General features: G+C 44.9%; 1 long non-coding RNA gene across 1 annotated transcript; it reads left to right on the top strand.

Annotated features, from left to right (window-relative positions):
• The first annotated feature begins 6 nt into the window (after nt 1-6).
• LOC103744338 lies at nt 7-12,880 on the top strand. Its single transcript, XR_607704.2, has 3 exons — nt 7-247; nt 6,323-7,956; nt 10,725-12,880. It is a non-coding gene; the product is annotated as an uncharacterized LOC103744338 (long non-coding RNA).
• The last annotated feature ends 4,060 nt before the right edge of the window (nt 12,881-16,940 follow it).

Here is a 16,940-nt window from a genome sequence, read left to right as displayed (position 1 = left end):
CGCCCGCAGGAGCGCCGCCGCCTCAGCGCGCGTCAGCACAGGCGCCGCCCGGACAGCCCGGCCCGGTCGCCGTCATGGCGCCGCCGGCCCCGCTGTGTCCTGCAGATCGGAGGCCCCCAGAGCCGCCACTTCCGCTTCCGGGGCGGGGGCGGGGGCGCGCGGCCGGAAATGAGCGGAGTGGCGGAGGCGGAAGTGGCCGTGCGGGCTCGGGCATGCGCGTTGCCGAGGGCGCGGTGGGCGTGATCAGGTGGGCCGTCGGAGGGTTGACTCAGGGCAGCGGCTGACGTTCTGACAGTCTCACACCAAGGCCGCGCGGCCTGGAGGTCGCCGCGTAGCGCAGGCTGGCCCCGCCTTCCGGGCCGCCCGGCCTCCGTACTAGGGGCAGGCCGCCCCACAGCAGGCGTCTGTCAGTCTCTCTGGGTTTTGGTTTTCCACCCGCGGCCTCACCGTTGGCCTGAGCTGGCCGGGAGCTCCGGGCGCAGCAGGGTGGTTAGTGCTTCCGAGAAGAGGGCCCAGGAAAGAGGGAAGAGCGCGCCCGTGGGGTGCTTGAAAACGGACTTTCTCCATGTCAGTATGCGTTCCGGATAAGCACCGCACACGGAGACCCCAGGTCTTAGGAAGGACGTGGTCCACACCGTCTCTCCAGTTCCCAGCCCCTGCCTTTTCCCACGTAGAACATTGACCCTTACCTCGAGTTTATTCCTTTGCTTTTTAAAACACCGCAGAAACAGTGTCTGTACCTGTGTACTCAGTTTTCTGTATGAGAAGTACAGGTGTGTATTGTCACAAGGGGTTGTTAGGACCTGGGCGCTGTCAGCGGCTGCACACAGCCCCAATCCTTTGTTTCATTTCTATACGCTTGTAATAGGCCTTGCTTGTGAAGTCTATCCCTCCAGGGCATTTTCTTTTTCTATTTTTGTCTTTTGGAGACAGGGTCTCCCTGTAGCTCCAGCTGGCCTGGAACTCCAGAGATCTGCACGCCTCTGCCTCCCAAGTGCTGGGACTAAAGGCCTGTGCCACAAAGCCCGCTTTTTATTTTCTTTAAATATTATTTTTATGTGTATGAGTGTATTGCCTGTATGTGTGTTAAGTGCACCCCTGGTGTGCAGTCCCTGCAGAGGTCAGAAGAGAGCATCAGATTCCCTGGAACTGGAGTTATGGATGGTTGTGGGCCACCATGCAGGTGCTGGGAATTGAACTCAGGTCCTCTGCAAGAGCAGCCTGCCCTCAACCGCTGAGCCCTCTCTCCAGCCCCTCGTGGCATTTACAGGCAAGTGGTTTTCTAGAATATGGTTTATATCTAGGAGAAAAATTGCTGAGCAGTGTTTTGGCTTTAGTATGTTAGCCCCTTTGATAATGAATACCTTAGTCATCTCAGTTGGGAGCTGTTTGTTGAATTTTCCTTGAGAGCTCACATTTTTCCAGCTATTTTATTTTGTACAATAATTTATTTTTATCCTGGACATTTTATAAAGTTTTATTATGGAACGTAAAAGAACCCCTTGGGTAATGTTGGTGCTTTAAATGTTGTTTTAGTAAGCAGTCCTTTGGTTGGTATCACACGTTCAGTCTGGCATGTGAGTACTGACTGGTTCCCAAGTATGTCCTGTGCTGGTTTGAGTCTGTCCTGTACATAAACCCTTGAATTATTTGGTGCCTTAGCAATAGTATCAATTGTAGATTTTGTGGCTTGTTTCTTGGGCTGCTCGCCTCTGGTTTGCACATGCTCAGTTCAGGTGTGATTAAAGAACTTGGGTGGGTTCATACACAGAGGATCCCTTCTCTGTTTCTTTCTTTAGATTCCCCTGACATACTCTATCTTTTAGAGTCCCCTTTTGTTGGTCGTTTTTTGAGAAATCAGAGGTTTCCCTTGGAGTGTAAGTGCTAGTCATAGCTACAGCAGTTGGCTTGGCTCTAACCTGGGGTGAAGTAGTGAGAGAAAGAGGACTGTGAGATTTTCTCTATCCATTAAAACCACAGACTATACTGAGCCTGATCTAGAAATACAGTCTCTCCCAAACACTCACCTTTGGGTAAAAAGCTGAAAAAAGTTAAATCCTGGTAAACTTCTAACTCACAGCTCACTAATGGATCTTTCTCAGATTCGTCTGGCTAGAGACAAAGAAGAAGGTTTTCATCTTATAAAACTCAATTTTTGTTGTTTGTGTGGTGATGCAGGCCTTTAACTTGAGCACTGGAGGCAGAGGCGGGGAAATCTCTATGAGGTGGAGGCTAACCTGGTTTACATATCAAGTTCCAGGCCAGCTGGGGCTACAGGGAGACTTTGTCTCAAAAAGACCAAAAAAAAAAAGCTGCCCCCTCAGGTACTGCTGCTGGTGCTGCTGTGGTAGATTCGCTAGCTGCTCTGCCTCAGTAAGAGCCACAAGAAAAAGTCATGACAAAACCAGCCACCAAGTTGTGATTCTCTGCTGCAACTTGCCTGTCTTTATTTCCTTCTCAGTGCTCACAGTCGAGGGCTTTGCATGTTTTATCCTGAGTTTTCCTCGTTATCAATGGGAGAGAGGTTACAGATTGTTTACTGCATCCTTCTGGCCCTACATCCTTCCGGGAAGTGTAATTTAAAACCGTAACACAGAGTTGCTACACAGTCATCAAATGCATAGAGTTGGAGAACACAGTTACTGGAATCCTAGTGCACTGCTGGCAATGTGTCACATGATCTGACTTGTGCTGCTTGGATTTTGTCATGGTAAATGGGATACCTGGTAGGCTTCACAGTTTGAATTGCAGCCTTTTCTTAATCTAGGGATCTTAGGTGTGCTTGTGATTCTGGGTAATAGCAGTGAGCTGTCCTGAGGGTAAAGGGTTGCAGTGTACAGTGTTGTTAAGCTATGATGCTCAGTAAGTTAGGTTTATTTAATGCATTTTCAACTTAAAATAGATTTGTCATATGGTGTTTTAAACCTAATGATGTAACCCCATCACAAGTCAAAGTTCATTTTTCCTCTGGGAACTATTTGTCAGAATCTATTAAATCTGAACATATGCATCCATCCTGACCCTGAAACTCCTCTCCCCAGCGAATTCCCTAAGCAGTGCAAATATGCCCATTGAAGATGTGTGTAACAGTATTCATAGCTGCATCATTCATGATGATTCCAGGTGGAAGCTTCCCAACTGTTTCTCAATGGGAGCCTGAAAAAAATGAATTGTTGTAGAGACACTCCATAGAACACAGTAAGTTAGAGTCAGGTATTGTCTCCAGAACAGCACAGGTATCACAAGCACAGTTTTGAACTGAGAAATCCAGACACAGTATGGCTCATTCTAGATGATTCCATCTATGTGAAATTGAATAGCAGAATTAGTCTAGTGCTTACATGACAGGTGAGGAGTGGGGGGAGACAGTGACATGGGGGGACGAGGAGTGGGGGGAGACAGTGACATGGGGGGACGAGGGGTGGCCACCAGCAGAGCTAGCAATGTGTGTAGCTGCTGGACAATGAGAGTAACTGAGGTTGGTAGAGCTTTGAGAATCACATGCCAACAGAAAATTCTACACAGTGAGTCTGGAATAATCTGAACACATGTTAAGAATGTCTGGGAATGACCTCAGCAGGTAAGTTCAAGAATTATGACTGATCTTTCAAAGAGGACTATTCCTAGAGTAGAAAATGAATTCCTTCAACTATGTTAACTTGGAAGAAAATTCCAACCACCCATTCTGTTTTTAATTCTGATTATACATGCACAAAACAATCCTCGAAATTCACCTGGTTGGTGCTTTCTCATGTCTTGAGTACACCTAACTCAGCTTGGTGAAACACACTCGGTGAATCACTACCCAAGTTACTCTTAAAGATGAAGTTATCTTTATGGATTGACAAATTATCATGCTGATAAGCATATCTTGGTCCCCAAGTGGTTAGTTAGTTCTGCTAGACATGTGGAAGGTGAGTTTCTGAACTTACATGTGCAAAATTCTATTGTATTAGGGCTTTCTCTACTTGGAAACAACCAACATCAAAATAATATGGTTTAAGCCCTCCCACCAAAAAAACAAAACAAAACAAAACAAAAAAACAACCCCCTCCCCCAAAAAAACCAGGAAAGGAGTGTGTTTTAGGGGGGAGGGGTACATTATAAAGAGATGCTTGATGGAATGCTAGCTGGAGTACAACTCAGCTGCAGAAAGAGGCTACCAGAAGCTGCCCTGTTCCTTACCAGTGCACTTTCTCCATCTCTTGACTGCCCAGAGTCCACATCATTCTCTTCTATCACCAAATCCTTCCTTTAGTTCACAGGACAGTCAGAATCAATACCATTCTTAGCTCTGAGCAGGCAGGCTCTTAACCTGGCCCTGGTCCCAGGTATGCCTTGGAAAACTTCCTCGTAGAAACCTAAGTCTCTTTGCTGTGTTGGGCCACTCCAAACTCCGTCCTGTGGGTTGTAGATGGTAGAAGCCCTGTGGTGTTCTGTTGCCCTTTGGTGTCAGAGGTGGGACACCAACCCTTGACCTCCGTCCCTGTCCTCCTTAAGGTCTCAGAGTTGTACTGCTCTTTCTAACGTGGGACCATCATGTGTCCACAGACAGGAGCTCTGGGACTGGCTGTGTGAGATGATGTAGGGGTACATGGCCATTCTAGTCCCTGGAGGGAGGTTTCACTAGCCAAAGTTCCCGGTGACAGTGGCAGTATTTCTTTTATGGAGTTGTAGAAGTTCAGACCACTGAGACGGTGCTGATGGACTGACTTAAAGGTGATTTTGCTAACCTAAGATGAATTCAGGGTTCTGGACTGCACAGTGTACACTGCTAATCTTGGTGCTGAAGTACCTTTGTGAGACTGTGTGGGCCCTTTTTGTGTTGAGACCATGCGTCTCTGAACCTTTGAGAGAGGCTTCATAGGGAGTTGTAGGGTCCTTGACTCTGGGATCTGCCATTCCTCCTCTAGTATGAGCACCCAGGGCTCTCACATCACTCCTCTGCAAACACTATGTGGTGTATCAGGCAGCTTTTGTTATGGCTGCTCTTGTCTCCGTGTTTTTCCTGACTGCCCAGTGCCTAACCAGCATGCCCTTTTAGTCCATGTCTTTTGTTTTTAATCAACATAGCATCATTCTTCTTCCCTCAGTGGTTGTAAGTCTTGTTCAAGATAGACTTGATTGCTTGCCCAGGTAAGAATGCTGTCTGGGTCTGCTCAGGGTCCCCCACCTGCCTTTACTGCTGGTAGCTGGGGGAGGTAGGGGGACAGGATTCCAGACAGCATCAAGAGCTGCTGTAATTAAGGCCCACGGGTCAGAAGGAGATGTGTTGTTTTATGAATGCTATCCATTCTATGTATGAATGGCACAAAATTCCAAAAAGAAATTTAACGATCGTAAATCAAAGCATTGTGTACATTCTCATGCATTTTCTGGGTAATACCTGGGTTTGTGATCCTCATCCACAAAACGCAGTGATAACAGTTTGTGAGTCATTGGAAGCCAGTGCTCACAGGCCCACAATGGTGGTCGTAGTGATGTGAGTCATGATATAATCGTCACTGAATAAATGACGATAGGGAATTTGAGAGGAAAAAAACCTATACGGTTTCAATTAACACTCCAGAGCATGTGTCCCCGTGGATAGCAGCGTCACCATCACTCCCTGCAGCGGGATGTGTGAGGTCAGCCAGGAATGGTGTCTTTGAAAACCACAGACAGACAGCTCATGGGAGCTGGGAAAAGTTTCATGTGCACTGATCGAACAATAAAGAGCTGTGTTAGTGCTTTTCCTTTAAGTATTTACAGTAAATTACTACACCTCAAATGGGCCATGATTTGTAATTACTCTTATTATCAAATTGTTGCTGTGGAAAGCTCCCGCCTAGCCATGTTCTCCAAATATCTCCTCGGGGCTTGGGGTACCTCCCAGTATTGCCAGAGGCAGGACCACTAGCAGGGCTCTTACTTCTTTGTCATTCAGTAGACTCCTGAGTGGAGTATCTGAGCCTTAACTTAAAATTCCCAAAGGTTCCAGTTGCCCTAGTTTGGCTCCTTGTCCACCACAGATCCAGTAAGTTATGCTGTGTATTCAAGGTCATGATGTAGTCTGTGTGTGTGTGTGTGTGTGTGTGTGTGTGTGTGAGTGAGTGTGACAAATCAGCACAAAGTTAGCAGCCTCAGACGCTTCTCAGCCTGGGGGGTTGGGAAATCTGCAGATGGCTTAGGTGGTGCCTCTGCTCTGTCTCTCCAGGCAGCTGTCACGGTGTGGACTACGGCTGCAGGCTCAGCTGAAGTCTGGGTCTTCTTCCAAGTTTACTCAGGGTTTGGTATTACAGAATTCAGTTCTTTGGTTTTGAGGTCAGAATTTCCTTTTCAGATACTCTTGCAGCTCCTAGAGACAGACCTGAGCCCTGCATCACGTGGCCCTCGGAAACCACGGAGCTGATTGCTCCCAAGCCAACAGGAGAGCTGCTGCCTGTTCTGCTGCTACTGCTGCTACAGCTGCTTACAATGGCCTGGTCACCAGTCTTCTCCATGTAATAGAGGATTCCACCACGTGCGCTGTAAAACCCAACCTAACAGAAGGGGGCGGGGGCGGGGCTTGTTATACTCGAGGAGAGTGTGACACATTGGGTTGGAAATCTTAGGAGCCATCTTCAAGTCTTGCCAGTTATGGCTCTTAAATAAGTCAGTGCTGCCTCCATCAATGGATCACCCACCTTTCCCTCCTTGACTGTCTTTTGAGAACAGTTCACTAGTGTATTGCTGTGGCTAGGAAGAGTGAGTCTGTTTAGATACTCAAGACTCACATGTTCCAAATATACATCTCTCAGGATGTTTGGTAACACAGTTTTCCAATTTAAATACATTTAAACAAATGTGCTGTAGGGAATTGTGAAATAGTGTGTTCTTAGGATATTTTATCACTGACTTTTTCGTAAATCCAGTAGATAAGATCCCGACTTCACACACGCACACGTCTAGCCTCTCTACTGCCCTTCATTATTTGTGGGAACTTTTTCCCAGCTAGTGTGTCAAAGTCCTTTGTAAATTGATTACAGTGTTTACCAGCCATGTGGAGGTAGAGAAGTCTAATTAGGTCAAGGAGGCCGGCTCTGCTGGTGCCTGAAAGCAGAGCTGGGACAAGGCGTCACGGCAGGTCTGTTGTGCTTTCTGGACCACACATTAAAGGAAAGAACTGGAACAGTGCACAGTTACACGGGAATTTATGGTAAAAATCATATCGTTAGAACAAGATTGAAATTTGCCATCAATACAAGAAAAGAAACAAAACCCAGTGGCTGACAAAGGTATTCCATTACTGAGTAAGGGTGGGATGCAGGTGCTGACTGCACATGGACTCATCAGTGTGACACAAATGAAGGAAGTAGGCCTGAGTAAGACACGGAGTGGGGGGCTTTGATGGACTATTGAAGGAACCAATGTCCAGTCCGAACATAAATGCTGTATTATTAGAGCAGGCTGATAGTTGTTTGCACTCCCTGCCTGTTAAAGTTCAGTTGCTATATTAAGAATTTTCAGATTTCTGCAGAGAAATGGATGTGAGGCCAGGAGATTGGGTGGGAAACCCCTGCTTAGACTACTCTTCCCTCAAAATCTTCCTGGGGAGGCCTTAGCAAGACGCTCTAGCCCCAGAATTTGTTCCGACTATTCGTTTCACTTGTGATACAAGAGCCACAGAGCAGAGCTGGAGAACTTTTACAGACAAACTGAAGAGAAAATGTGTAGCACCTCGAACCCAGGACCCTGCTGTTTCCTGGCTGTTGGGGAGCAGCGTGCTCAGAGTCTGTCAGAGCAGTGCACTTCACCGGCCTACTCCAGGCGCTTCTGGAGCACACTTCCTCAGCTCCAGCACAGCTTGGGATTCCTGTCCCTGGTTAGGAAGAAGAAAGCACTCGATATTTACTTTCTTTCCCAGAAAGACACCATTATGGAAAAGTAAAGAAAGCAGGCAGCCTGGTCTAATCCTCTTGTCAACTGAAAACCCAGGTAAATGGAAGAATAGTTTTAAAAGGATGAGGAGATGCTGGAGGAGGAAGAGGAGGAGGGGGGAGGTAGTGGAGGACTTGGAGGAGGTAGAGGAGGGGGGAGGAGGTAGTGGAGGACTTGGAGGAGGAAGAGGAGGTGGGGAGGTAGTGGAGGACTTGGAGGAAGAAGCGGGGGAGGTAGTGGAGGACTTGGAGGAGGAGACAGGGTCTCACTATGCAGCTCTGACTGGCCTTGAACTCAGAGATCTCCCTGCCTCTCCCTCCTGAGGGCTGGGATTAAAGTCATGTACCACCATGTCCAGCCAATCCAGGCTTTTAAGAGACTTTTTTTTTTTTTTTTTTTTTTACTAGAAAGCCCTACTTGGGCAAGGGTTGTATCTAGTACATGAACCAGAATCTGTCATCTTATGCAACATGTCTGCCCTGGAGGGTGTCATGGGGGCAGGTGTGAGATGGGAACGCTTCATAAGTTACTTGTTCTTGCTTTGTGAGATAACATACAAAACCTCTGTAGAAACTTGTGCATTGTCCTGGTCATCGAAAGGAAGGGCCTGGAAGCCACTACCATGTCCCACACCTGGCTCTGCCCTGTCTTTGTCTCTTGAATGCCTGTTCTCTTGAAATGATTAGTGAAGTCTGAGGCTAGCTCCGATTTTGTAGGTCTGATTTGATAAGCCAATCCTGGGCTTGCCTGGTCATGGGATTGGTTGAAGGATGAACCAGGAAATACCAGTGTAATATTCCCTAGGATTTATGTAGGAACACTGGGAGAATTCTCTTCTTGAGTGGAGTTGCCACACTGGTGTTTGTGAACCTGAGATCTGCTCTCTAGAGTTTACCTACAGAAAGAAGTTACAGAGTAAAAAGGTAACGATGAAGAAGATTGAAGAGAGACAGAGTAAGGAGTGGGCAGAGAAATGAGCTTTGAATATAGCACCTGAGCCTCTGAATTTAGATCTAAGTCAGGACTCTGTTCCTTGGACAATCTAGTCACATGAACCAAGTTAGGACGTTTCCTGTTTAAACTCAATTTCACAGGATTTCTGTCACTTGTAACAAAGAATTCTGATTGATATTATGGTGAGAATTTCATATGGACTACACTAGGAGGATCTGAGAACTTGGGACCCAGTAAGCCTACTAGGGAGGAACATCATTCTCAGAGATTAAATGTGCCTGCGAGCCAAGGAAATATAGCTTGTAACTCTTTACTGAAGCACGGATATGAACATCTGAGTTTGGTTTACACATAAACATTATTGGAATTTTAAATAAGATTGTGGTTATTATAGCAACACTTTGAGCATTTTACTCAAAGGAAAGTTCTGCCCTCACCTCTTGCTGACACCCTGTGCGTACTCACCTGTGGGCCATGTGACCAGGTAATATAGGGTGTTTTTATAAATTTGGCTTTGATTTAGGAAGCAAAACTCTATTTTAACAATGTCTCTTTATGGTTTTTTTGGTTTGTTTTTTTTGTTTTGGGGGGCTTTTTTGTCTTTTTGAGACAGGGTCTCCCTGTAGCCCCAGCTGGCCTGGAACTCACTACGTAGACCAGGCTGGCCTTGAACTCAGAGAGATCCACCTGCCTCTGCCTCCCAAGTGCTGGGATTAAAGGCATGTGCCACCACACCCAGCTTGTCTCTTTATGTTTTAATTACCTATTTATATATCTCCATTTCCTCCCAGATAGGGAATGAATTTTATCTCCATAACCCCAGCACCTGGAACATAGTGCACACTGTTTTGGGAACCAGTAAAGAGAGGAATTTCTTTTCCATCGCTGAGCCTGCACAGGCCCCGTTTCCTCCTCTCTCTTCCGAATGTGCCGAACTACTTGGTATGCAACAAAACGGTTGGTTGTGACGGATGCTTTATAAAATAATGAGGCTCTGGAACCAGAGGTCCCTCTGCACCCTGATGGCCTTGCAGCCTTAGTCAAGGTGCCACCTGGAAGTCTCATGTGGCCAGCAGGCACAGCATTTGAAAGCCCTTACCGTCATGACTGCTGTCACTACCATATGTGTGTACATGTTAAATGGATTATGCACGTACAGTTCCTTACAGCACACACACAATGACCTGTTTCCAAAACCAAAATAAGATGTTACACATTTAGTGCTACATCCCCCCCACCCCCCACAAACAGCTTAATGATTGTCTTAACAGGTACAGACACTAGTGCCAATCTTTCTGGGTTCAAACCTGGGAGGCATTGCCTATTGCTTGAGAGACCCTGAGCAGGTTATTTATTGTCTGGGGAGGGAGGACCTGCTGTACAATGCACATGTGGCTGGCATCTTCTCCCTGCTGTGATTTGAGGGTTCACTGCAGCAGTCCCTCAAACTAGTAAAGTCTGCAGCAGCACAGGCAGCAGTCAATCTGGGGGAGCTCTCAGTATTGCCCTGAGCCTCAGCCACGGCCAGTGGTCGGAGAGTAAAGTCTGTCTGTCGAAGACATGATAGCGCTCATGAGACTGGATCACAAATGGCAGGTACTTGACAAATGCCGGCTTTCTTTCCCTTTCCTGTGATTCAGGAGACAACTCAGAATTTTACAATGCCTTCGGTTCTTAGCGTAGGTCTCAACTGCATTTGTACAGTTGGAGGACAAAGAAGACAGGTCGAGTTTTATCAGTGACACTTACTAAATGTTGTTTATTACATAAATATCATTCCATTGCCTAGTTTATTGACTGGACTTTACTTCTTAAAGCAGATTGGCTCCCAAATACTTAATATTTGATAATCTGTTTGATTCTGGTCACAGGTAAATGGCATTTTGCTCTCTTCAAAGAGAGAGGACTAGGCTAGTGTTTCAAGTTTCTGGTGACAAGCACTGGTGCACAGTCTGCCTGACGTGAAGACAATAGTACCAACCACAAGGTGCCCCGGAAGCTACAGGACTTCATTGTGCTGATTTGCTCCTGAAACTTGCACTGCAGTCTCCTAATGAACGTGCCCTTTGGAGACAGGTGGCACTCTGCAAAGTACAAACCTCTCTAAACCTCTTCTTGTGTCAAACTAACATATCTTCACGGCTCTGTGACAATCAATTGGAGTCGTAAATGATGTGAAAGGCTTTGGGAAGACTATAATTGATTGCAACATTTTTAACTGGTTTGTAAGAGTGCACTTTTCTGGAAAAGGGATAAAAAGAATATTAACACACAGCTGGAGAAAAATCGTACATTCGTCGTAGAGGCAAGTCCCTAGCAGGTAATGAAGAGTTCCAGGGGAGCAAGTCCAGCAGGTGGCAGTGTGGTGATGTGTAATCTTTGTCATGGTGGGGAATTTGTGTGCAGAACAGAGAGAGGAAAATAGAGATCTTAAGCATTATATAATTACTGTCAGCTTTTCATGGAAAAGTTGGCACATGCCACCTATGGAGGTGTGGATGAGAATGTTCCCCATAGGGTCCAAGTATGTGATCACTTGGTCAGTTAATGTTGCTGTTTGGAGACCGTCATGAGAGGTGTGGCCTTGCTGGAGGAAGCATGTCACTGGAGGTGGGCTTTGAGAGTTCATAGCTTTGGCCCATTTGAGTTTGTTCCTTTCCACTTCCAGAGTGAGGCTGAAGGTGTGAGGCTCAACCTGCTCTGATCTCCCCATCACCATGCTTCCTACTGTGATGGACTCTAACCTTCTGGAACCATAAGCCCAATAAACTCTTCCTTCTGTAAGTTACCCGGGTCACGGGATTTTGTCACAGAAACAGCGAAGTAACCAATACACACCTCTGCATGTGATCTCTGCTAGCTTAGAAATCAGAATTATCAGAAATGTATGAATCAGAAATGTATGAAAAAAATCAGAAACGTGTGAAACAGCACAAGGGGGTGTGAAGAAGTCTCGGACGCTTCCACCGTATTTTGTTAGCACTCTAGTATTTTTAAGCACATATGTATCTGATATTCAAAGATGATAGACTTGAAAGTATTTCGCAAGTAAAATAACATTGCAACTAATAACTGATTGTTCAGAAAATGTGGCTGTAATTTTGTTACTTCATGAATGTTTTCTTCTATGTTGAGATATTTAACAAGCTAAGGCTGGTAGCAAAGGAGAACGAACGCTCATAGACAGCAGCGTGGAAAGGCAGCTTTTCCAACAGGTTCTGAATGTATAAAAAGAAAAATAGATAAAAGGCCAACCTTTCTTAAAATATAAGCCCAAGCATTCAGTTGCTTGTTACAGAGATTCATCAAAAGGTCCAGGTATTAGGAAAAGTCTGTCTGCAAAGCCAGAAGCTGGCAGCTCTTCCCAAGATGGTGTCAGACACTACTGCACTACATTTGTGTAGCTGTGCATACATTATACCCTTCGGCAAGAAATCTGCACTCTACCCTGTTTTCTTGGGCACCAGGGCCTGACAGATTTCTCACCCAGCTAAGCAGTCAAAAGTGATACAATTTTGACATGAAATGTGTGTATATTTTGAAAGCCATTAAACAAGGCTTGTTTGCTTATAATTTTCTAATAAAATAAAGGGCCTTCTGCAGAAGGCAGTTTTAAAAACACATCATAGCATGTTAAGTGTGTAGGTCTTTCAACATTTGTTCCAATTTCCTAGTGACAGACACAGAGTAATAAGATTTCCCTAGCAGATGCTTAGTTCTGGGTCACTCAAGACGGCAAGGCTTAGAGCAAACACTTCCCTCGCCACGTTCCCACTTTCAAGGACCAGCTATTGCACATAATTCAGCTTTGTTTCATCGAAAAGGGTGAAATTCGCAAAGTTCAACTTATTAGAGGTAATTTGATAGAAGGTACTGGAAATGCACCCTAAGCAGCCCACTATGTCTAATCTACAAATCTAAGTCGATCTCAGCCTGTACGCGCCTGTGGGAAAATTGTAGCCCATCAGGAAGGTCAAAGAATTAGAGGGTTGGAAATGAAATTTGAAGACGGTCTATTTGTACAGGTTTTCTTTTTATTTAGACCTGAATTTGGATTTAATTACCATTAAATTTTTGTTTCATAGTCAAATCAGGATATTTTTCCTTCTTAAAAATGTTTTGATTCTTTAAGAATTTTATACATGTATACAATGTGTTTTTATCATATTTACTCCCCCATTCCTCCCCAACTCCTCCCAGAGCTGTCACCCACTCACCCTCCCAACTTTGTGGTTCTTTAAAAAAAAAACCCACTGAGTCCATCTGTGTGGCTCATACACTCGTGGTGGGGACACAGCATGGCCAGCCTACCCTGGGCCACACCCTTAAAGAAGACTGACTCTCCCTCCCCCAGGAGATCCCAATTGCAGTAGTGTCTCAGCTACAGGTGGGAGCTCACAAGCCCCTCCCCCTCCATGATAGAATGTTGACTGGCTTGTTGTGCAGGTCTTGTATAGGCAACCACAGCTGTGAGTTCATGACTGTAGTGGCCATGTCATGTCTAGAAGACCCTGCTTCCCTCCAGACCTCCCCAACCTCTGGCTTTTACAGTCTTTCTGCCTCTTCTTCTGAGCTTCTACATGCCATGTTCTCCACTGGGACACTCCATCCTCTGTCCTTCCTCTGTGCTTTTTCTTGGGATGCAACCCGTGTGGGTTGGAGTTCTTTCTATTCTCCAGGTTCTGTAAATGGTTTCCCCACTGTGTGCATATGTGTGTGTATGTGTGTGTGTGTGTGTGTGTGTGTGTGTGTGTGTGTGTGTGTGTGATAGAGGTGTCCCATTTGTGGTGCATTCCACAGTTACTTCTTAGCATTCTGACCAGCTGTGAGCTTCTGTGTTAACCTCCATCCACTGCACAAAGAAACTTCTCTAATGAAGTCTGAGAGATGTAGTAACCTATCGGTAGAGAGGTAAGAATTTTGGAGGCAGTTTGATAGCAGGTCCATTTATCAAATTAATAGTAGTAGGTTGACCCCTGGGGCCCTTGAGCTCCCTTGTTCTTGACTAGATTTACAGTATGGATTACAGGCATGTGTCTCCTCTTTGGATCAGGACTTATCCAATCAGAAAGCAGTTGGTTACCCCCATACCATTCATGCCTCCACTGTGTCCATGGGTATATCTTGCCATGCCTGCTATTATTCCACAGCTGGGTAATAGTGTTGATGACCTTTCACCCCTCAGTGGCCTGCCTAGCACTGTCTTGTACTAGGAAACCTAGCCAGCCAAGAGGACGCATCCTGACCAGTAACAACTTGATTTCTCCATGTCCTGTGACCAAGGTGTATGGTCTCTTCAGCAATAGGGCCATACCAACAAGTTCTGATGGGGAACCAAGAGCAGTGGCAATAGCCTGCATTATTTTGAGGCTGGCTGGGACACCCTTCACCAACAATTTGAAGAAAGATATCCCACAGCTGGTGCTGGGCCTTTTATTTAGCAACCTAAAGCTTCTGGAAGGAGCATGATCCCATGTAGGGTGAATGTCATAAATTCTTTTTTATGAATATATAAGTTGAATATATAAGTATGAAGCTTATAAAATAGTTTCTGAGACTACCAGAGAGTTCCTGTTCCTGCCTCCCCCTGGCATAGGGGCTGAGAACTCAGGGGACTGCCTGAGAGCACCTGGATCCTACCTCTACGTGGTGCTGAGCTTCCTCCAATTGCACTGTACCAAACCCTCTAACTAGGATTGCATGAGGCCCCCCCCCAAGGCCCTGGGGCAGACCTGGCTTTGGTAGAATAAGGCTGAGATCTTAGCAGATGGACTGAGAGGGTGGATGGCAGCTTCCATCTGTGTAGTGGCTAAGATCTCATCAGACTGCCAGAGAGTGTCTGTTCCCACCTCCCTCTGGCATAGGGGCTGAGAACTTAGGAGACCTACTGAGAGTCCCAAAATCGGCACCCCCAACCCCCTTAGGGATCTTCCCAAATTTTGTTCTGAGTTCCTGCTAATAGGGATCCAAACCTTAGAAGTGAGCCTGAGTGTACCTGACTGGAACCTAACTTGGCCTTCTGTGGGTGCTCCTGAGTAGCTGAGCTGAAGCCATTAGTTACCTCCAAAATAAAACCTGAGAGAACCTGAAACCTGGACCAACCAGCTCTACATAACCAATAAGAAAAGGACCAAGGCACACCAATAATACAAACAGAAGCATACTTCAACTTGATTCTCATATGAGAATCACAAACAACAACAGCAATTCACATGCCAAAATCACAATGAAAGAATAATAAAATGGAAAGCCAAAACACTATGTCCCCACCAAACCCCACCAATCCTGCAGAAGAGTTCTACAAGGAGAACCCCCTAGAGATAACCCAGGACACAGAATTTAAAAGACCAATCATAAACATGATCAAGGAATTCAACGAATTTAAAGAACATGTGAACAAACAAATCAAAGAACTAAAAGAAGACAAAGAAAAAATTCTGAATGAATTCAAAACACTGAAGAAAACTCAGGCAGAAATGAAGAAGGAAGTGCAAAACTCAGTAAGCCAACTTGAAACAACAGGGGAAAGCCTCACCACTAGAATGAATAAAATGGGAAACAATATCAACCCTGGAGGATAAAGTTGAAGAATTGGAACACTCAAACAAAGATTATGGAAAATTTAAAAAAACGCAGGGATGGAATATGCAAGAGATGTGGGACACCATGAAAAGACCAAATCTACGTAACATAGGCATAGAGGAAGGAGAAGAATTTCAGGTTAATTGTGTTAAGCACATCTTAAACAGGATTGTAGAAGAGAATTTCCCAAAATTAAGGAAAGACATCCCCATACAAATACAGGAAGCACATAGAACACCAAATAGACAGGATCAGAAAAGAAACTCCCCATGATATATCATAGTAAAAACACTAAATGTACAGAACAAAGAGAGAATACTGAAAGCAGCCAAAGAAAAACAACAAGTCACATACAAAGGAAAGTCCATCAGAATTACAGCTGACTTATCAATGCAAACTATGAAAGCCAGAAGAGCCTGGACCAAGGTATTTCCAGTTCTATATGAAAATAGGTGCCAGCCCAGAAAAATGTCTACTATAGTTGAGGGGGAAAGAAAAATCTTCCATGACATGAATACTCTGAAAGAATACATGTCCACAAAACTAGCCCTTCAAAGAAGACTTATAGCAATACAGAGAGCAGAGAGGGAAACAACTATACCCCAGGGCAGTGAAAGAAATAAAGGTATAATTGTGGAAACACAAAATTAGACAAAGAACACAAACAGCAATCAAAATGATGGCAACCAATACACACCTTTCAATAATAACGTTAAATGTCAATGGACTGAACTCCCCAGTCAAAAGACACAGGGTAAGTGAATGGATTAAGAAACAAAATCCATCTTTTTGCTGTCTGCAAGAAACCCATCTCACCTTCAAGGACAGGCACTACCTTAAGGTGAAAGGATGGAAAAGAATATTCTGGGGCCGGATAGCACAGCAGTAAAGAACACTGACTGTTCTTGCAGAAGACTTGGGTTTGAATCCCAGCACCCACATGACAGCTAACAACTGTCCATAACTCCAGTCCTAGAGGATCTGACATTCTCTTCTGTCCTCTGTGGGCATTGCATGACACAGATGCTTTTACCTACATTCAGGCAATACATGCAAACAGCAAACATAAAAATAATAAAAAAATTAAAAAAAGAATATTCCAAGCTAATGGCACTAAGAAACAAGCAGGGTTTGCAATTCTAATATCTGACAAAATAGACTTTAAAGTAAAACTAATCAGAAGAGATAAGGAGGGTCATTTCATTCTGATTAAAGGAACAATTAACCAAGAAGGTATTATAATCATTAACATATATGCACCAAACTCTAGTACACCTAAATTTATAAAAACAACACTACAGGACTTTTAAGACACAGATTAACCCCAACTTAGTAGTAGTAGGGGACTTCAGTACCCCACTGTCTCCATTAGACAGGTCAACTGGACAAAGACTAAACAGAGAGCTGTCTGAATTAAATGATAGCACACATCAAATGGACCTAACAGACATCTTTCGAATATTCCACCCAAGCACCAAAGAATACACTGATATTTGACAAAGGTG

The sequence above is a fragment of the Nannospalax galili genome, unplaced genomic scaffold (assembly GCF_000622305.1).
Source record: "Nannospalax galili isolate Female #2095 unplaced genomic scaffold, S.galili_v1.0 scaffold442, whole genome shotgun sequence".
NCBI lineage: Eukaryota > Metazoa > Chordata > Mammalia > Rodentia > Spalacidae > Nannospalax > Nannospalax galili.
The sequence above is the reverse complement of the archived record's forward strand: the minus strand, read 5'-3'. Positions and strand labels throughout refer to the sequence as shown.